The sequence below is a fragment of the Heterodontus francisci genome, chromosome 7, assembly GCF_036365525.1.
Source record: "Heterodontus francisci isolate sHetFra1 chromosome 7, sHetFra1.hap1, whole genome shotgun sequence".
NCBI lineage: Eukaryota > Metazoa > Chordata > Chondrichthyes > Heterodontiformes > Heterodontidae > Heterodontus > Heterodontus francisci.
The window spans coordinates 62,929,836-62,950,824 of record NC_090377.1 but is presented as its reverse complement, the minus strand read 5'-3'; positions in this window follow the sequence as shown (position 1 = coordinate 62,950,824).

Genomic DNA, 20,989 nt, shown 5'->3' with positions numbered 1-20,989 from the left:
CTTTTGTGTTCCGTGTCAGTGTGCCATTTTCCCACACTCTCTTGGCCAGTCTGGACATAGCAGTGGAAGCCTTACCCATGCGCTTGTTGATTTCTGCATCTAGGGACAGGTTACTGGTGATAGTTGAGCCTAGGTAGGTGAACTCTTGAACCACTTCCAGAGTGTGGTCGCCAATATTGATGGATGGAGCATTTCTGACGTCCTGCCCCATGATGTTCATTTTCTTGAGGCTGATGGTTAGGCCAAATTCGTTGCAGGCAGCCGCAAACCTGTCGACGAGACTCTGCAGACACTCTTCAGTGTGAGATGTTAAAGCAGCATCGTCAGCAAAGAGGAGTTCCTGATGAGGACTTTCTGTACTTTGGACTTCGCTCTTAGACGGACAAGGTTGAACAACCTGCCCCCTGATCTTGTGTGGAGGAAAATTCCTTCTTCTGAGGACTTGAACGCATGTGAGAGCAGCAAGGAGAAACAAATCCCAAAAAGTGTGGGTGCAAGAACACAGCCCTGTTTCACGCCACTCAAGATAGGAAAGGGGTCTGATGAGGTGCCGTTATGTTGAATTGTGCCTTTCATATTGTCATGGAATGAGGTGATGATACTTAGTAGCTTTGGTGGACATCCAATCTTTTCTAGTAGTCTGAAGAGACCTCGTCTGCTGACGAGGTCAAAGGCTTTGGTGAGATCAATGAAAGCAATGTAGAGGGGCATCTGTTGTTCACGGCATTTCTCCTGTATCTGACGAAGGGAGAACAGCATGTCAATGGTCGATCTCTCTGCTCGAAAGCCACACTGTGCCTCAGGGTAGACGCGCTCGGCCAGCTTCTGGAGCCTGTTTAAAGCGACTCGAGCAAAGACTTTCCCCACTATGCTGAGCAGGGAGATTCCACGGTAGTTGTTGCAGTCACCGCGGTCACCTTTGTTTTTATAGAGGGTGATGATATTGGCATCGTGCATGTCCTGAGGTACTGCTCCCTCGTCCCAGCACAGGCAAAGCACTCTTCTCTCCCTCACTAGGTCCAGTATAGGTCTGGTTGGCTCCAGAATGTGCTGTTCTAAGAAATGATCCCGAAAACATTCTATGAACTATTTATCTAGGCTACCTTTGCTCATCTGATTTTTATAGTCTCTATGTAGATTAAAATTCCCCATGAATATCGCCATACCTTTCTGACAAGTGCCCATTATTTCTTCCTTTATACCCTGTCCGACAGTGTGGTTAATGTTAGGTGGCCTGTACACCACTCCCACAAGTAATATCTTACCTTTATCATTGTACATCTTGACCCAAACCGCTTCTGCATCCTGGTTTCCTGAACTTAGGTCATCCCTCTCTGTTGTGCTAATACCAAGTTTGCATGTTGGCTACTTCCATAGCAATGGGCATGGGCAGGTTGTGAAACATGATCCCCCCCCCCCCTCCCCCACTCCCCCGCACACCCAAAAAATGTTGTGGAAACATTTTTAGCCCTATATATTTTATTAGGTTTGCATTGCATGCATTCAAGCAATTTAAGGTAAGTTGAACTTGTTTGATTTTTGGTTACATACCTTGACGTTTACCAATATGACTGCATATTGTCACTTAGTTTACCCAAGAAATACTGCAGTGATGTTGCACAAATCAAAATTGAAAAGATAGCTCTCAATCCTGACAGTCTTGTTTAAAACGTAGTTTCTGTGCTACACTTTAATACATCATATAGTTCTTATGTCAAATAGTTCAGCACATGTAATATAGGACCAGTACTGGAATTACTGAGGCCCTCTGTGAGTAATGTGTGTGAACTAACCCTCTCCCAATTTCTCTTTGTACGTGGATGAATTTAATGCTGATTATTAAATAAACACGAAAACATAGTTGGTACTGTTCACTTGGCTTGAGGAATCAATGTTACACAGAGTACAGTGAAGACAAGAAAATGTGTGCGGACCCTTAATGTTAGGTCTCCAACCCCACTGTGCTGTCCCAGAAACACAAGGAGAATTTCCCAGCTGACACAATCTGTACCTGTAGTAGGCAGAGTATTCCCATTATAATGAGGTAAGTGGAAGCATTCCCAGACTTATTTTCCAATTCCTGTGACTGAGGGCACCCCAGCATTGGGAATTCTAAAGATACCCGACACAAGGCCTGTCCCAGGACCTCAGACGAAGCAGGCAGATGCGATTTATTTTTGTTGCAGCAGCCCCTCCTAATGTGGTCCAAATATCTGAGGGCTTTCTGGCCACTGCACTCTAGTAGCAGTAAGATCCCAACAGCAGTAGCTAGGAATGCAGTTGCAGCTTGACAAGCCTATGGTTGAACTCTAATTTCCTTCACAATGTTTAGACCCAAGACCCAGCCAGGGCTCAGGCCTGAAATGAACTGGAACCATGCAAATAGTTTTGGGAAGGGAAAGCAGAAAATCAGGTGCCCAACATATACCTGTGGAGGAAGACATCCTCCATATTGCATCATGAGATTCTGCAGTCAGCAATGATTCATCTTCATCTTTGCTGTTCTATTGTAATGATTTTCATTTTTATTTTGAAGTATATTGGGGCCGCACCCACCCCCACGCCCCCCCAGAATGCTCAGGCTCAATTTGTTGAAAGGTTCTATACACCTCTCAATCTATTCTTGCTGTAGCAAGTTCTATACTTTAGAAGTTTAAGAACACATTTATTAGCAGTTTGTGGTTACAATACATTGAGTTAACGGATTACAGTCCTACTCCCCTCAGCCCCTTTTTGAACAGTCTCAAGTGGGTAGGCACTGAGCAGAGGCTCAGGGTGGCAGGGAGTGTAATGTAGGAAAATGCACTTTGATAGGAAGAATAGAAAATTAGAATTTTTTTAAATGGTGAGATTAATTAATTATGATTGTTGCAAATGCTTCAGCCTTATTCTTTGCACTGATGTGCTGGGCTCCCCCATCATTGAGGATGGGAATATTTGTGGAGCCACCTCCTCCAGTTAATTGTTTAACTGTCCACCACCATTCACGACTGGATGTGGCAGGACTGCAGAGCTTAGATCTGATCCGTTGGCTATGGGATCGCTTAGCTCTGTCTATCGCATGCTGCTTACGCCGTTTGGCATGCACGTAGCGGTGTTGTAGCTTCACCAGGTTGACACCTCATTTTGAGGTATGCCTGGTGCTGCTCCTGGCATGCCCTCCTGCACTCTTCATTGAACCAAGGTTGGTTCCCCCTCCTTGATGGTGATGATAGAGTGGGGTATATGCTGGCCCATGAGGTTACAGATTGTCATTGAATACAATTCTGCTGCTGCTGATGGCTCACAATGCCTCATGGATGCCCAGTTTTGCATTGCTAGGTCTGTTTGAAATCTATCCCATTTCACATGGTGGTAGTGCCACACAACACGATGAAGGGTATCCTCATTGTGAAGACGGTACTTCGTCTCCGCAAGAACTGTGTGGTGGTCACTCCTACCAATATTGTCATGGACAGACGCATCTGCGGCAAGCAGATTGGTGAGGACAAGGTCAAGTATGTTTTTTCCTCTTGTTGGTTCCCACACCACCTGCTGCAGACCCAGTCTAGCAGCAATGTCCTTTAGGACTTGGCCAGCTCAGTCAGTAATGGTGCTACCGAGCCACTCTTGGTGATGGACTTTGAAGTCCCCTACCCAGAGTACATTCTGCACCCTTGTAACCCTCAGTGCTTCCTCCAAGTGGTATTCAACAAAGAGGAGTACTCATTCATCAACTGAGTTGGAAGGGGGAGGGGGGTGGGTGGCGGTAGGTGATAATCAGCAGGAGATTTCCTTACCCATGTTTGACCTGATGCCATGAGCCTTCATGGGGTCCTGAGTCAATGTTGAGGACTCCCAGGGCAACTCCCTCCCAACTGTATACCACTGTGCCGCCATCTCTGTTGGGTCTGTCCTGCCGGTGGTACAGGACATACCCAGGGATGGTGATGGCGGTGTCTGGGACATTGTCTGCAAGGTATGATTCCGTGAGTATGACGATGTTATGCTGTTGCTTGACTAGTCAGTGCGACAGCTCTCCCAACTTAGGTACAAGCTGCCAGATGTTAGTAAGGAGGACTTTGCAGGGTCGACAGGGCTGGGTTTGCCGTTGTCGTTTCCAGTGCCTAGGTCGATGCTGGATGGTCCGTCCGGTTTCATTCTTTATTGACTTCGTAGCAGTTAGATACAACTGAATGGCTTGCTGGGCCATTCCAGAAGCTATTTAAGAGTCAGCCACGATGCTGTGGGTCTGGAGTCACATGTAGGCCGGACCAGGTAAGGACAGTAGATTTCCTTCCCGAAAGGACATTAGTGAACCAGGTGGGTTTTTGTAACTATCAACAATGGTTTCATGGCCATCATTGGACTAACTTTTTAATTTCAGATTTTTATTAATTGAATTCAAATTCCACCTTCTGCAGTGGTGGGACTCGAATAAATATCCCCAGAGCAATATCCTGGGTCTCTGGGTTACTAGTCCAGTGACAATACCACTATGCCACTGCCAAAGGTATGTGTTTTGTGGGGGGGGGGGGGGGGTGGAAGGGCAAATAGTTAATGTAATTGTTATTGGGGTGTGGGAAAGGGGCAAAAGAAATGTATTTATTTAATTTTATTGAATATGTCTTTAAATATTTAAATAAGCTGTAAGGGATGACTGCCCTTTAAAAATGGCATCAACACCTATGCACAGGCCACTGACGACATTGCCAAGGATGGACAGCCCGCCCCCTCCATGTGATTTGGGGGGTGGGGGGGGGCAGGCCACCCCAGCGATTGAAATAAGCCAAACTGCTTAAGATTGCTGTGGCTCTTTGGCGTGTGGTCTGTGTGGGTGGGCCACCATTTTTGAGCGAGCCCCACATCTGCAGTACTGTGCACTGTTTGTGTCTCCTTATCTAAGGAATGATACATTTGCCTTGGAGGTGGTGCAGCAAAGATTCACTAGATTGATTCCTGGGATGAGAGGGTTGGTGTATGATGAGGTTGAGTCAAATGGGCCTATATTCTTTGGAGTTTAGAAAAATGAGAGGTGATCGCATTAAAACACATAAGATTCTGAAGCGGGCTTGTCAGGGTAGATGCTGAGAGGTTGTTTCCCCTGACTGGGGAATCTAGAACACAGGGGCACAGTCTCAGGATAAGGGGCCGATCATTTAGGACTGAAATGAAGAGGAATTTCTTTACTCATAGGAGACAGAGTGAGTGAGAGGAGCACAGCAGGAGCAGAGGTTTAAAAAGTGCACCAAAAGCCCAGAGTTGGAGACCAGAGACAGAACGAGAGAGAGAGAGAGGGGAACATGGCGGGAGCAGCAGGCGTGAAGCAGGAAAAAATTGAAAAGTGGCATCTAAATTACGTCACAACCAACAGTGAGAGCAGGGAAACAGAGAGCTGCCGGGGTGAGTATACAGGTAAGCTTTTAATTTAATTTAATTTAAATCAAAGATAGCATCAAACATCATAATAAAAGCAAAATACTGCAGATGCTGGAAATCTGAAATAAAAACAAGAAATGCTGGAAATACTCAGCAGGTCTGGCAGTATCTGTGGAGAGAAAAGCAGAGTTAACGTTTCAGGTCAGGTGCTGATGAAGGGTCACTGACCTGAAACATTAACTCTGCTTCTCTCTCCACAGCTGCTGCGAGACCTGCTGAGTATTTCCAGCATTTCTTGTTTTTATAGCATCAAACATCACAGGCAAGCAGGTAGGTGATTGGTTTGGGAAGAAACTACCTGTTTGGTGAGTATCTGGTAAGTGATTAAGGTCCATTCTAATCCTAACGTTTAAAACAGAAAAGGAACTAGTGGTAAGCTTAATAAAATATATATAAAAAGGAAAATAACATAAATAATTGAATAAAATAATTAAGCAGTTAATTAAAACACATCAAGGATGGCAGGACAGGTGAAGTGTCACGGCTGCAGCATGTGGGAACTCCTGGATGCCAATGTGATCCAGGGCAAACACGTCTGCAGCAAGTGTTTGTGGCTCGAAGAGCTTCGGTACAGAGTCATTGAAATGGAGTCCGAGCTGCAGACACTGTGACACATCAGGGAGATGGAAAGCTCCTGGACATTTTGTACCAGGAGGTGTTTCTCCCCCACCTTAGGATCGGGTCTTCTGATTTGGTCAGTGGTCAGGGTCAGGAGAGTGTGACTGCAGCTGAGGCAGGTAAGGGGACCCAGAGGGCAGGAGTGCTGGAGCCTCAGCCTTTGCAATTGTCCAACAGGTATGAAGTTCTTTCAGCTTGTTTGGATGAGAGTGGGGGCTGCAGGGTAGATGAACAACCTGACCATGGCACTGGTGCCAGGGTTCGGGACATCTGCTCAGGGCTGGAGAGGAACTTACAGTGGGAAGGGGAGGATCCAGTCATTGAGGCCCATGTAGGTATCAACAACATAGGCAGGACAAAGAAAGAGATTATGCATAGTCAGTATGAAGAACTAGGCACAAATTAAGCAGAACTGGCAGAGCCCAGCCTGATATTGCCGCTGCCGGCCCGGCCTCGTGGTGGCGCACCCCCCCCTCCCCCCCACCCCCCCCCACCACCACTCGGCAACGGGACTGCAATTTAAATATTTAAATAAATTAAAATACCTGCATTAATTATACTCCCGTCGCCTCCTGAAGTCCCACTACGATCTTCACCCCGACGGCTGGCACTGCCGTGCCTTCAGATCCCCGTTCGGGGCAACGAGGCACAACTGGTGGGAGTGTCAAATTAACATCATGAGTATAGGAAATGGTGGGAAGGTTTATAGTTTAAAGTTTGTGCAGTTGGAGGTCAGATGGTAAAGGTAAGTGTTTTGGGAGGGGAAAAGGGCAAATAATTAATTTACTTGTTTTTGGGGGGATGGGAGAGGGGCAAAAGAGAGGTATTTTGTTTTAATGCCATTTAACTTTAAATATTTAAATTTGCTGGTAGAGCTAACAGCCCTTTAAAAATGGCATCAGCACCTGCCACAGGCAGCAGACGCCATTGCCGGGGACGGACAGCCCGCCCCCTCCATGAAATCGGCGGCTTATAGAATTCAGCCCAATCTCACCGTTCCTTTATTGTCGCTGGGTCAAAATCGTGGAACTCACTCCCTAACAACGCTGCAGCTGTATCTACAGCACACGGTCTTCAGTGGTTCAAGAAGGCGGCTCACCACCACCTTCTCAAGGGCAATTAGGGATGAACAATAAATGCCGGCCTTGCTGGAAATGCCCATATCCCATGAATGAATAAAAAAAGGTAGCGGAAAACACAGAGAAAGGTCAAGCCAGAGTGGCCATTTGTGCCAGCTAGGAGAGAGCCATATGGCAACTGCTTACCACAGAGATGCCAAGCCAGGTGACATAGGAGGAGATAAGATTACAAGAAAAAGTGGAAGCTTACCCAACAATAAACAGAGAAAAAGAAAACCCCCCAAAAATGTACGTGAAGAACAATGAACAGGAGAAATAAAAATATCTCTTTCTTTCTTTTTCTTTTGGGCCTCCTTATCTCGAGAGACAATGGATACGCGCCTGGAGGTGGTCAGTGGTTTGTGAAGCAGCGCCTGGAGTGGCTATAAAGGCCAATTCTGGAGTGACAGGCTCTTCCACAGGTGCTGCAGAGAAATTTGTTTGTTGGGACTGTTACACAGTTGGCTCTCCCCTTGCGCCTCTGTCTTTTTTCCTGCCAACTACTAAGTCTCTTCGACTCGCCACAATTTAGCCCTGTCTTTATGGCTGCCCGCCAGCTCTGGCGAATGCTGGCAACTGACTCCCACGACTTGTGATCAATGTCACACGATTTCATGTCGCGTTTGCAGACGTCTTTATAACGGAGACATGGACGGCCGGTGGGTCTGATACCAGTGGCGAGCTCGCTGTACAATGTGTCTTTGGGGATCCTGCCATCTTCCATGTGGCTCACATGGCCAAGCCATCTCAAGCGCCGCTGACTCAGTAGTGTGTATAAGCTGGGGGTGTTGGCCGCTTCAAGGACTTCTGTGTTGGAGATATAGTCCTGCCACCTGATGCCAAGTATTCTCCGAAGGCAGCGAAGATGGAATGAATTGAGACGTCGCTCTTGGCTGGCATACGTTGTCCAGGCCTCGCTGCCGTAGAGCAAGGTACTGAGGACACAGGCCTGATACACTCGGACTTTTGTGTTCCGTGTCAGTGCGCCATTTTCCCACACTCTCTTGGCCAGTCTGGACATAGCAGTGGAAGCCTTACCCATGCGCTTGTTGATTTCTGCATCTAGAGACAGGTTACTGGTGATAGTTGAGCCTAGGTAGGTGAACTCTTGAACCACTTCCAGAGCGTGGTCGCCAATATTGACGGATGGAGCATTTCTGACATCCTGCCCCATGATGTTCGTTTTCTTGAGGCTGATGGTTAGGCCAAATTCATTGCAGGCAGACGCAAACCTGTCGATGAGACTCTGCAGGCATTCTTCAGTGTGAGATGTTAAAGCAGCATCGTCAGCAAAGAGGAGTTCTCTGATGAGGACTTTCCGTACTTTGGACTTCGCTCTTAGACGGGCAAGGTTGAACAACCTGCCCCCTGATCTTGTGTGGAGGAAAATACCTTCTTCAGAGGATTTGAACGCATGTGAAAGCAGCAGGGAGAAGAAAATCCCAAAAAGTGTGGGTGCGAGAACACAGCCCTGTTTCACACCACTCAGGATAGGAAAGGGCTCTGATGAGGAGCCACCATGTTGAATTGTGCCTTTCATATTGTCATGGAATGAGGTGATGATACTTAGTAGCTTTGGTGGACATCCGATCTTTTCTAGTAGTCTGAAGAGACCACGTCTGCTGACGAGGTCAAAGGCTTTGGTGAGATCAATGAAAGCAATGTAGAGGGGCATCTGTTGTTCACGGCATTTCTCCTGTATCTGACGAAGGGAGAACAGCATGTCAATAGTCGATCTCTCTGCACGAAAGCCACACTGTGCCTCAGGGTAGACGCGCTCGGCCAGCTTCTGGAGCCTGTTCAGAGCGACTCGAGCAAAGACTTTCCCCACTATGCTGAGCAGGGAGATTCCACGGTAGTTGTTGCAGTCACCGCGGTCACCTTTGTTTTTATAGAGGGTGATGATGTTGGCATCGCGCATGTCCTGGGGTACTGCTCCCTCGTCCCAGCACAGGCATAGCAGTTCATGTAGTGCTGAGAGTATAGCAGGCTTGGCACTCTTGATTATTTCAGGGGTAATGCTGTCCTTCCCAGGGGCTTTTCCACTGGCTAGAGAATCAATGGCATCACTGAGTTCCGATTTGGTTGGCTGTTCGTCCAGCTCATCCATGACTGGTAGAGGCTGGGCTGCATTGAGGGCAGTCTCAGTGACAGCATTCTCCCTGGAGTACAGTTCTAGGTAGTGCTCAACCCAGCGGTCCATCTGTTTGCGTTGGTCAGTGATTATGTCCCCCGATTTAGATTTGAGGGGGGTGATCTTCTTGATGGTTGGCCCAAGAGCTCTCTTCATGCCATCATACATTCCTCTGATGTTTCCGGTGTCTGAGGCCAGCTGAATATGACTGCATAGGTGTTGCCAGTAGTCGTTTGCGCAACGCCTAGCTGTTCTTTGTGCAGTACTTCTGGCTGCTTTAAGTGCTGCGGATGTTAAATCGCTGGGGGCTTTCTTGTAGTTCAAAAGTGCAATGCGCTTAGCAGCTATGACAGGTTCCAGCTCTTCATTATGAGATTGAAACCAGTCTGCATTTCTCTTCGCACTTTTGCCGTAGGTGGTCAAAGCTGACTCATAGATGGCGTCTCTGATGTGGGCCCACTTGGTCTCAGCATCCCCTGTGGGAGTGTTTTGAAGGGCTGTTACAAGTGAATTTAGAAATTTTTGTAACAGCTGTGGGTGAGAAATTCTGCTCGTGTTGATGCGCGGGTGGCCCTTCTGCTTGGAATGATGCAACTTCTTTGGTCTGAGTCTAACCTTGCTGCACACCAGGGAGTGGTCGGTGTCGCAGTCCGCACTGTGGAAGCTGCGTGTGATTTGAACACTGTTTAAGGCGGCTCGCCTTGTGACAATGAGGTCTAGCTGGTGTCAACGACGTGATCTTGGGTGCCTCCATGAAACCTGGTGACAGGGTTTAGTGTGAAAGAACGAGTTGGTGATGCAGAGGTTATGATAGGTACACAACTCAAGCAGTCTCTGCCCGTTCTCATTCATCCTTCCAACGCCATAGCGCCCAAGGCAGGAGGGCCATGAGTCATGGTCGGCCCCAACCCTGGCATTAAAGTCCCCCAGCAGGAATAGGTGTTCGGTGTTGGGGATGCTGCTAATGATGTTATGGAGTTGTTCATAGAACTGGTCTTTAGCTTCAGGTGCGGAGCAGAGTGTTGGAGCATAGATGCTGAGTAGGTGTACTGGACCAGAGGTGGTGAGCAGTCGGATGGACAGTATGCGTTCCGATGAACAATGAACAGGAGAAATAAAAATATACACATAGCAATACTGTTAGTGGGAGACTAGCTCGGCCTATTCTTAACTGTGATGTTTGCCGAAGTTAAAGGTAAGTAACTATTTTTAAAGTAAAACATTAGTGACCTCACAATTATGAAAAATTGTTTAAATGTAAACCACATTGCACGCATCATTTTTAAATCATCAAACCATGCTTCTCAAAACCAAAATCATAACTTTTGAATTGGAATCTCTTGTGTTTAATAATTTAGAATCTAAAATTCAATTAGTATCGCTTGGCTAATCTAATTGTGCAATAAATTACATATTTTTTAAAATATTGGTCAATGTTTTGATTCAAATTCCACTGATCTGATTGCTTTAATGACAGTCTAATGTTAAGGACAGAGAGGGAAATATTTAATAGCAAAGCATTAATGAAATGTGTGGTTTGTCAAGATTCAATTTGACTTTAGTACTCAATGTCATAATGTATTTTGGAAAAAGTGATACAGACAAGGGCACCATTTTTATTCTCTTAAATAAATAATCTGAAAATTGTGTTTTTTCATTAAAATTGAATCAAAGCCCATTTATTGTAATGTCCCCTTCTGGGAGGATGATATCAATTCAATTTGGCATACACTAGACATCAGTTAAAGAGTTAAAGACATGTATTAGATTTTTGTTGTACAAGAAAATGTTTCTCTGTATGGAAAGAGAGCTGTGGTACATATTTGTACAGTTTCACAGACATCAACTGCACATATACAGGAATGTTATTAGAAATTGTGCAAATTAAAATAATTTTCTCAACACTGGTCCATAGAGATTTCTCTTAAAAATGGTGTGACAGACTGAATCTTTAAACTTACTGTGCCCTTGGCAGCATTTTACCACAACAAAAGTTTTCAAATATTTTCTCTATTTTTTGTAAGAATTATTAAGTAGTGCGTGTTCTTTGCTGGGAATGTGAAACTACATGTTTTGGGAATAGGAACCAAATGATATTATTTCTGTTTATCAATGAAGTGTCCCCACCTCTGCATAACACATCTCAAAGTTTGATTTTTCAGATAGCCAATTATAAGTGTTATATTCATAATAATGCCTTGTTTAAACCATTGTAATTCACAATCTTTAATTTGTTCATTTCAAATATTGTTCTCACAGAAACCTTCACTCCAGCTAGTCTAATAAAAGTAACTAAAAAAAGGAAAGAAAAGGAGGCTCACAATGTACCTTATACATTTTTATGTTTGTTATATGAACATCAAAATCTCAGAAAGAAAATTCTAGTGAACCCAGAAGAACCCGAAAGAGGTATAATGCATTACTACAAAGAATCATTTTATGTACAAGAGGATGAAGTTTTACCTCTTGTCTGGATTCTTCCACACAACTAAGTCCTAAGGATAATTCCTGGTTCCAGTCTGACTCCAAAACCATTTAGAGGGGTGACTCAGTAATCTGACCACATCTGTCAAAAATAAATTCTGATGGGAAAACAAGGTTATTTTGTTGCTCAGACTGGCTGACTACATATTATCTCTTATATCTATGACAATATTATAAAATTATTTATTTCCTTGGTAATTAAGAAGTTTTCTGTAATTTTTCATTTTCTACAACTCTATAATGGGAACATTGTGATATAACAATAATATAATTACTGTGATATTTCAGTAAAGGAATTTTCCTTACAGTTCTGTGGAAAATTGATATTGCAACTGCAATTCATGGCTGGCGACATACTTAGGGTGTACTTGAAGATTCTGTGTCATTATGATGAAAGTGCTGGAGTTAAAATCTACTTGTTTATCAAAGATGTATTTCATCCTGAAAATGTGTTTCTTTTTGGTGAAGCATAAAAGGAGTAATGCCGACACTGCCTCTGTCCCACTGTCTACGTCTGTAATAAAGACTGATGACAGCTGTAACATCTCACCTGCATCAATGACATTTGTCAAAGTGTTAGATTAATAGAAACAAGTCAGATTAAAATCTTACAGAGTTCAGACTGTAGCAACAAATCACGTTAAAAATTTAGACATGTTATCACTGACATTCACCAACTTTGCTGAGTCACAGAAGCAATATCCAATCAGAGCCTGATTTACATCAAGATATCTTGCAAACAAATGGATGATTGCAGCTAATTTAGCAACAAGAACCAGACCTTTCCCAATCTGGAGGAATGGTATAAACTTTACAAATGCCGATTGTCATAGAGGAAGTGTTACTAAAACTGTAATAAAAACAAGAAATGCTGGAATCACTCAGCAGGTCTGGCAGCATCTGTGGAAAGAGACTAAAACTGTATGTTGACGTCATATCTTTTCTATGTGCTTTTGGCCCTAGAAATAGTGGATGCATTTGTGGTCATCTTCCAAGATTCTATAGACTCTGGAACAGTTCCTACAGATTGGAGGGTAGCTAATGTAACCCGTATTTAAAAAGGGAGGTAGAGAGAAAACAGGGAATTATAGACCAGTCAGCCTGACGTCAGTAGTGGAGAAAATTCTAGAGTCCATTATCAAAGATTTTATAGCAGAGCACTTGGAGAACAGTGGTAGAATCGGAAAGAGTCAGCATGGATTTACAAAAGGGAAATCATGCTTGACAAATCTACTAGAATTCTTTGAGGATGTAACTAGTAGAGTTGACGAGGGGAAGCCAGTGGATGTGGTTTATTTGGACTTTCAGAAGGCTTTCAACAAAGTCACACATAAGAGATTAGCCTGTAAAATTAAAGCGTATAGGATTGGGGGTAGTGTATTGCGATGGATAGAAAATTGGTTGGCAGACAGGAAACGACGAGTAGGAATAAATGGGTCTTTTTTCAAATGGGAGGCAGTGACTAGTGGGGTACTGCAGGATTCGGTGCTAGGACCTCAGCTATTCACAATATATATTAATGATTTAAATGAGGGAACTAAATTTAATATCTCCAAATTTGCAGATGACACAAAACTGGGTGGGAGGGTGAATTGTGAGGAGAGTACAGAGAGGCTTCAGGGTGATTTGGACAAGTTGAGTGAGTGGGCAAATGCATGGCAGATGCAGTATAATGTGGATAAATGTGAGGTTATCCACTTTGGTAGAAAAAACAGGAAGGCAGATTATTATCTGAATGGCTATAAACTGAGAGAGGGGAATATGCCACGAAGCCTGGGTTTTCTCATACACCAGTCGCTGAAGGCAAGCATGCAGGTCCGGCAGGCAACAGGCGGTAAAAAAGGCAAATGGTATGTTGGCCTTCATAGTGAGAGGATTCGAGTACAGGAGCAGGGATGTCTTGCTGCAATTATACAGGGCCTTGGTGAGGCCACACCTGGAATATTGTGTGCAGTTTTGGTCTCCTTATCTGAGGAAGGATGTTCTTGCTATAGAGGAAGTGCAGTGAAGGTTTACCAGACTGATTCCTGGGATGGCGAGACTGACGTATGAGGAGTGATTGAGTCAGTTAGGATTATATTCGCTGGAGTTCAGAAGAGTGAGGGGGGATCTCATAGAAACCTATAAAATTCCAACAGGACTTGACAGGGTAGATACAGGAAGGATGTTCCCGATGGTGGGGGAGTCCAGAACCAGGGGTCATAGTCTAAGGATACAGGGTAAACCTTTCAGGACTGAGATGAGGAAAAATTACTTCACCCAGGGAGTGGGGCGCCTGTGGAATTCGCTACCACAGAAAGCAGTTGAGCCAAAACATTATATGTTTTCAAGAAGGAGTTAGATATAGCTCTTGGGGTGAAAGGGATCAAAGGATATGGGGGGGAAGCAGGAACAGGTTACTGAGTTGGATGATCAGCTATGATCATAAGGAATGGTGGAGCAGGCTCAATGGCGGAGCAGGCTCAAAGGGCCGAATGACCTACTCCTGCACCTATTTTCTATGTTTCTATGTTTTGACAGGAAGGCAGTTCGGCAAGCACTTTTGCATTAAGACAAAGTGGAGTTAGATGCATTGGAATAAAAATGGTGCATAGCTTTGAACCCACAAAAAGGGGTCCATAACCAGGGGGCATAGATTTAGGAGATTTAGAGGGGATTCAAAGGGAAATGTTTTCACCCAGAGGGTGGTGGGGGTCTGGAACTCACTGCTTGAAAGGGTGGTAGAGGCAGAAACCCTCAATACATTTAAAAAGTACTTGGATTTGCCCTTGAAGTGATCTAACCTACAGGGCTACAGACAAAGAGCTGAAAAGTGGGATTAGGCTGGATGGCTCCTTGTTGGCCAGTGCAGACACGATAGGCTGAACAACCTTCTTCCATGCTGTAAATTTCTATGATTCTTTGAAAAGCCACGCAGTGTGAGACTCCTCCAAGAAGCAACCTCACAGCATTTGGATTTTACAGCATGTGGAATATAACATTAGTCTGGGTTTGAAGCTGGATTTTAAAAATGCACAAGCAGTCCAATGGACGTCTTGTGCATTTATAAATTTGGTATTACATGTTATTAATGTTATAAAAAAATTGGTACTCCTGCCCACTCTGTATTGGCCGGGATTTAGTCGTGCCTCCAGCACCGGACTGAACAGGCAGTGGAAACCCCGCCTCGGCCTTTCAGAGACACCCTACATGATTCAATGGTGCTCAGGCAATTAACTGCCCAACACTTTAAGGACAGGATCCCACCTCCAAGAGCTGCCAGCGAATTAGAGGGCCGGCAGCTCAGTAGTATCGACAGCGCCAACGCGAGCAGTGACACTACCAATACAACAGGAAGCCTTAAAACCAGACCCAGCATTGGAGACGGGGACCTCAGGCAAGTGAGGCCGGACTGGCCCTAGCGATGGGGGAGGTGCAGGGAGGGGGTGTGGTGAGCAATAGGTGCGGGGGGGTGGGGGCAGTGAGGATGGTGTTAAGGGTGGTGGATTGTTTGCTGGTAGGGGCCCTCTGTGGGTCACAGATTGCCCACAGAGGAGGGACCCCCTTCCCCAACCACCCAAGCCCACTGGGAGGTCGCCTCGGTTCACTGGGAGGCCCTCCCCACCCCACCCCCATCCCCGACACTGGTTTATAATGCAGCAGCGATGGGAAGCGGCCCTTAACTGGCTAATAATATGCCTCCGGGTGGGAAGGCCATCTTTCCTGCCTCTGATTTAACCACATTGCGACGGGACAGCAACGAGCCCTCCGCAACCCCCCACCCCGTCTTCCATCACAGTTCTATCGCCCCCCCCGTCCAGCCCCCACCTCCTAGCCCATCTCCGGGGGACCCATTAATTTCAGCCCATATATGTGTGCAATTAGCAACCAGCTGCACCTATTCTGATAACTCGGATATTACTGGCTGCACTTTGACTCCACAGTCATAGACTAGTAGTATAGTAAAACTGGAGTTTTAATACATTTCTTGAAATACAAAAGGTACAATCTCCACTATGGTAATGAAATAGATCATCATATTTAGGATATTACCCTAGCCATATTTGCTATATAAAGTACTTTCAAGTTTAATTCACTTCTACTTTAAGCGCACATATATTCCCTAGCCAGCGGAAAAGCCCCTGGGAAGGACAGCATTACCCCTGAAATAATCAAGAGTGCCAAGCCTGCTATACTCTCAGCACTACATGAACTGCTATGCCTGTGCTGGGACGAGGGAGCAGTACCCCAGGACATGCGCGATGCCAACATCATCACCCTCTATAAAAACAAAGGTGACCGCGGTGACTGCAACAACTACCGTGGAATCTCCCTGCTCAGCATAGTGGGGAAAGTCTTTGCTCGAGTCGCTCTGAACAGGCTCCAGAAGCTGGCCGAGCGCGTCTACCCTGAGGCACAGTGTGGCTTTCGTGCAGAGAGATCGACTATTGACATGCTGTTCTCCCTTCGTCAGATACAGGAGAAATGCCGTGAACAACAGATGCCCCTCTACATTGCTTTCATTGATCTCACCAAAGCCTTTGACCTCGTCAGCAGACGTGGTCTCTTCAGACTACTAGAAAAGATCGGATGTCCACCAAAGCTACTAAGTATCATCACCTCATTCCATGACAATATGAAAGGCACAATTCAACATGGTGGCTCCTCATCAGAGCCCTTTCCTATCCTGAGTGGTGTGAAACAGGGCTGTGTTCTCGCACCCACACTTTTTGGGATTTTCTTCTCCCTGCTGCTTTCACATGCGTTCAAATCCTCTGAAGAAGGAATTTTCCTCCACACAAGATCAGGGGGCAGGTTGTTCAACCTTGCCCGTCTAAGAGCGAAGTCCAAAGTACGGAAAGTCCTCATCAGAGAACTCCTCTTTGCTGACGATGCTGCTTTAACATCTCACACTGAAGAATGCCTGCAGAGTCTCATCGACAGGTTTGCGTCTGCCTGCAATGAATTTGGCCTAACCATCAGCCTCAAGAAAACGAACATCATGGGGCAGGATGTCAGAAATGCTCCATCCATCAATATTGGCGACCACGCTCTGGAAGTGGTTCAAGAGTTCACCTACCTAGGCTCAACTATCACCAGTAACCTGTCTCTAGATGCAGAAATCAACAAGCGCATGGGTAAGGCTTCCACTGCTATGTCCAGACTGGCCAAGAGAGTGTGGGAAAATGGCGCACTGACACGGAACACAAAAGTCCGAGTGTATCAGGCCTGTGTCCTCAGTACCTTGCTCTACGGCAGCGAGGCCTGGACAACGTATGCCAGCCAAGAGCGACGTCTCAATTCATTCCATCTTCGCTGCCTTCGGAGAATACTTGGCATCAGGTGGCAGGACTATATCTCCAACACAGAAGTCCTTGAAGCGGCCAACACCCCCAGCTTATACACACTACTGAGTCAGCGGCGCTTGAGATGGCTTGGCCATGTGAGCCGCATGGAAGATGGCAGGATCCCCAAAGACACATTGTACAGCGAGCTCGCCACTGGTATCAGACCCACCGGCCGTCCATGTCTCCGTTATAAAGACGTCTGCAAACGCGACATGAAATCGTGTGACATTGATCACAAGTCGTGGGAGTCAGTTGCCAGCATTCGCCAGAGCTGGCGGGCAGCCATAAAGACAGGGCTAAATTGTGGCGAGTCGAAGAGACTTAGTAGTTGGCAGGAAAAAAGACAGAGGCGCAAGGGGAGAGCCAACTGTGCAACAGCCCCAACAAACAAATTTCTCTGCAGCACCTGTGGAAGAGCCTGTCACTCCAGAATTGGCCTTTATAGCCACTCCAGGCGCTGCTTCACAAACCACTGACCACCTCCAGGCGCGTATCCATTGTCTCTCGAGATAAGGAGGCCCAAAAGAATTATCACTGAATAAAAATGGTAGATCCTGTTATTTACAAATGTTTGGGAACTGAAAAAATACACATCTGTTTTCATTTGCAATGGAAGCAATGGAACCATAGAATGGATTCAGCACAGAAGGAGATCATTTGGTCTGTCGAGTCCATGCCGGCTCTCTGCAAGAGCAAATTAGCTTGTCCCGATCCCTGCCCTTTCCCTGTATCCCTACATTTTTTCTTCTCTTAAGATGCTTATCCAATTCCCTTTTGAAAGCTATGATTGAATCTGTCTCCAACACAATTTCAGGCAGATCGTTCCAGATCCTAACCACTCGCTGTGTTAAAAAGCTTTTCCTCATGTCACTGTTGGTAATTTGCCAATCACCTTAAATCTGTGTCCTCTGGTTTCTCAACTCTTCCACCAATGGGAACACTTTCTCTTTATCTAATCTGTCTAGATTCATCATGATTTTGAGCACATCTATAAAATCTCCTCTCAATCTTCCCTTTTCTAAGGAGCACAACCCCAGCTTCTCCAATCTATCCACATAACTGAAGTCCCTCATTCCTGGAATCATTCTCGTAAAGCTTTGCTGCACTCTCTCGAAAGTCTTCACATCCTTTCAAAAGTGGATGCCCAGAATTGGACACAATACTTCAATTGAGGCTGGACCAGTGTTATATAAAGGTTCATCATAACTACCTTGCTTTTGTATGTGCCTCTAGTTATAAAGCCCAGGATCCTATATGGCTTTTAACCACTTTCTCAACCTGCCCTGCCACCTTCAATGATTTTTGCACATACATGCCCATGTCTCTCTGTTCCTGCAGCCCCCTCCCCCCCCCCTTTAGAATTGCACCCTTTAGTTTATATTGCCTCTTCTCATTCTTCCTCACAAAATGTATCACTTCACACTTCTCTGCATTAAACTTCATCTGCCACGTGTCATCCTATTCCACCGGCCTGTCTATGTCGTCTTGATGTTTATCACTACCATCCTCACAGTTCACAATACTTTCAAGTTCTAATGTCTAGCAGTTATACATGCAAAAGTGTAGTTTTGTAATTTAAAGAATTGGTATTTTGCATAGATGTAAGTTCCCATTAATAATTGTTTATTGAACTTATGCACTAATTGTCAATTTCCTATGTTGGCTTCTTTGGGTTTAAGGAGAAGTAATAGATTAAATTATTCTTCACAATTATGAAATATGAACAATTTTAGAAAATGGTCATTAAGTCCAATTAGCCTGACCTCTATATTTGTAAAATGTGTTATATTGTAACATGAAATTCAGTATGATATAGAAGGATGTAAAATAACAAAACTGAAAATTATCACCTTATTAACAGAATGTAGTTAATTGAAATTAGCAATTAATAACTTCAGATAACTTTCCAGTAGTGACTGCATGATTCTTAGTGCCTTCTGTAAAACCTCAAAACCGAAATAACATCTCTCTCAATTATGTACCGAATTATAGGAATAACAAAGCTGACTTGTATTGCTTGAAGTATAGAATCATTTTAAATTGGTGCAAGTTTGCATTACGATTACACAAGGCTAAGAAAAGGCAATCCTCCAAAAGGCCAAGAAAAGCACTATTATTCAAGAAACCTTTAATTAAAGTACCCCAATTTATATTTATTTTCACCCACTGCATGTAACTAATAACAAACCGTAAGCCCAGCTCGTGTGTAGTAATGAACATGTTTCAGTACAAACAGCTCTTTCGTTTAGTTTTCACCTTCATAGTGGTACTTTTTAACCATAAAGACCATTATTAAGAAGCCTGAAGTCTGGCTAGGACATGTTCAGAATATATTAGATTGCCAATAACTCTTTCAGAGATTGTGAACTTTGCATCTTTGACAAGATTAATTCCATCACCTTATACATCCAGAGAAAATCTAATGTTTGAAACTAAGATAACAGAAAGATTTCTTTTAATTAATTTATATTTTAAAAAATGCAAAGACTATAAGTTTAATGGCTGAATTAGTGAAGGCATGCTGCAAAGAGTCATTGAAGGGTTAATGCATAATGTATTAAACATCTATGATATTTTAATGATTAAACAGGATTGGTCCTGATGATTTTTTTGTTTAAAACTGTATCATTTCACATTCTTCACATTATAGTAGAGGTGAGTAATTAACTAGTGCTGTTAAAGCCTTGAAAGATTATAATAAATCAAATAAAAAAGTGACTTAGATAAAACAGTGTATAATCATATAATTTCATATTCATTATATTCTGCTATTCATTTTTATTCTTCATTGGCTACCTTTATTTTGCCCATTGTGGTGTACAGTCTATCTGCTCCTCTATTTCTTCACTATTTTTTTTTAGTGCCTTTGTTATGTCATTCTACCGACAGATCCTCGACCATTTCCTGCCACCCGACAGAGCCAACCACTCAACAGACAGCACAGTTGGGCTGCTGTTAATTAGTGCTACTTGGGAAAGTCAGTACCAGCGCTTGTGTCAGTCTCTCACTGTGGTGGCACTAGTGCTGAGAATCTGCAGGCAGGTAGAACACTAGCTCTTGAAATTTTACACTGATTTTTTTTTCATTTAAGCAGCTAACATTCTTAGCATTGCTACCAACAATCATGGGATTGAACCTTAAGGATCTTGATAATAAAGTAATTCTAAATGAGAAACACATGACATCATTTTCCTAATGAATCAATTTGTCTTCGGGAACCAGCAATCCTTTCCAATGGTTTACAGAGGCTGTATTTCACAGCTGTCAACATTAAAAAATTAAAAATGCGCAATCATTCAGTTAAAAAAAAATAGTTTCTTAAAAGTAAAGGCAAAAGCTGGAAAATGGTTTAGAGTTTTTAAAAAATTGCTGTCATGATAATGATATTGGTCGATTTACATTACCTGCAACTTTGTGTAATTTCTCTGAGAAAGCATTTTGATGCTATAGCAATTCAGCTTGTGTTGACTTCGAATTAATATTTTCCTCTGAATGTGAAAGATATCTAAAATAAATGGTTATGATTTGTCATTAGTTTCTGAATGGGTGCTATGAAGCCCTGGTCCATTTGTGGTATTGCAAATAAAAATAGCCTGAAGGTGACAAAGGGTTAAAGTTTAGGAGACCAAAATGGATAAATCTTTTCCAGCTTTTCTGAGACCAGAGTTATACATTTTATTTCAGTCACTAATAATTGTTTTCCATGAAGTAGAAGTCTTTATCTGCTGTCTTTTTTTTTGGAGAGGGTCTGCTGTATAGCTGCACTTTCAAGGCTGGTGGCAGCACTGTCTTCTTTCCAAGGATGAATGAAGATGAAAAGACAAATAGAAGTGAAACAGGCACAGCTTTCTGTGATTCATGATACCTTCCAGTAAGCCTGTTAGCCTGGT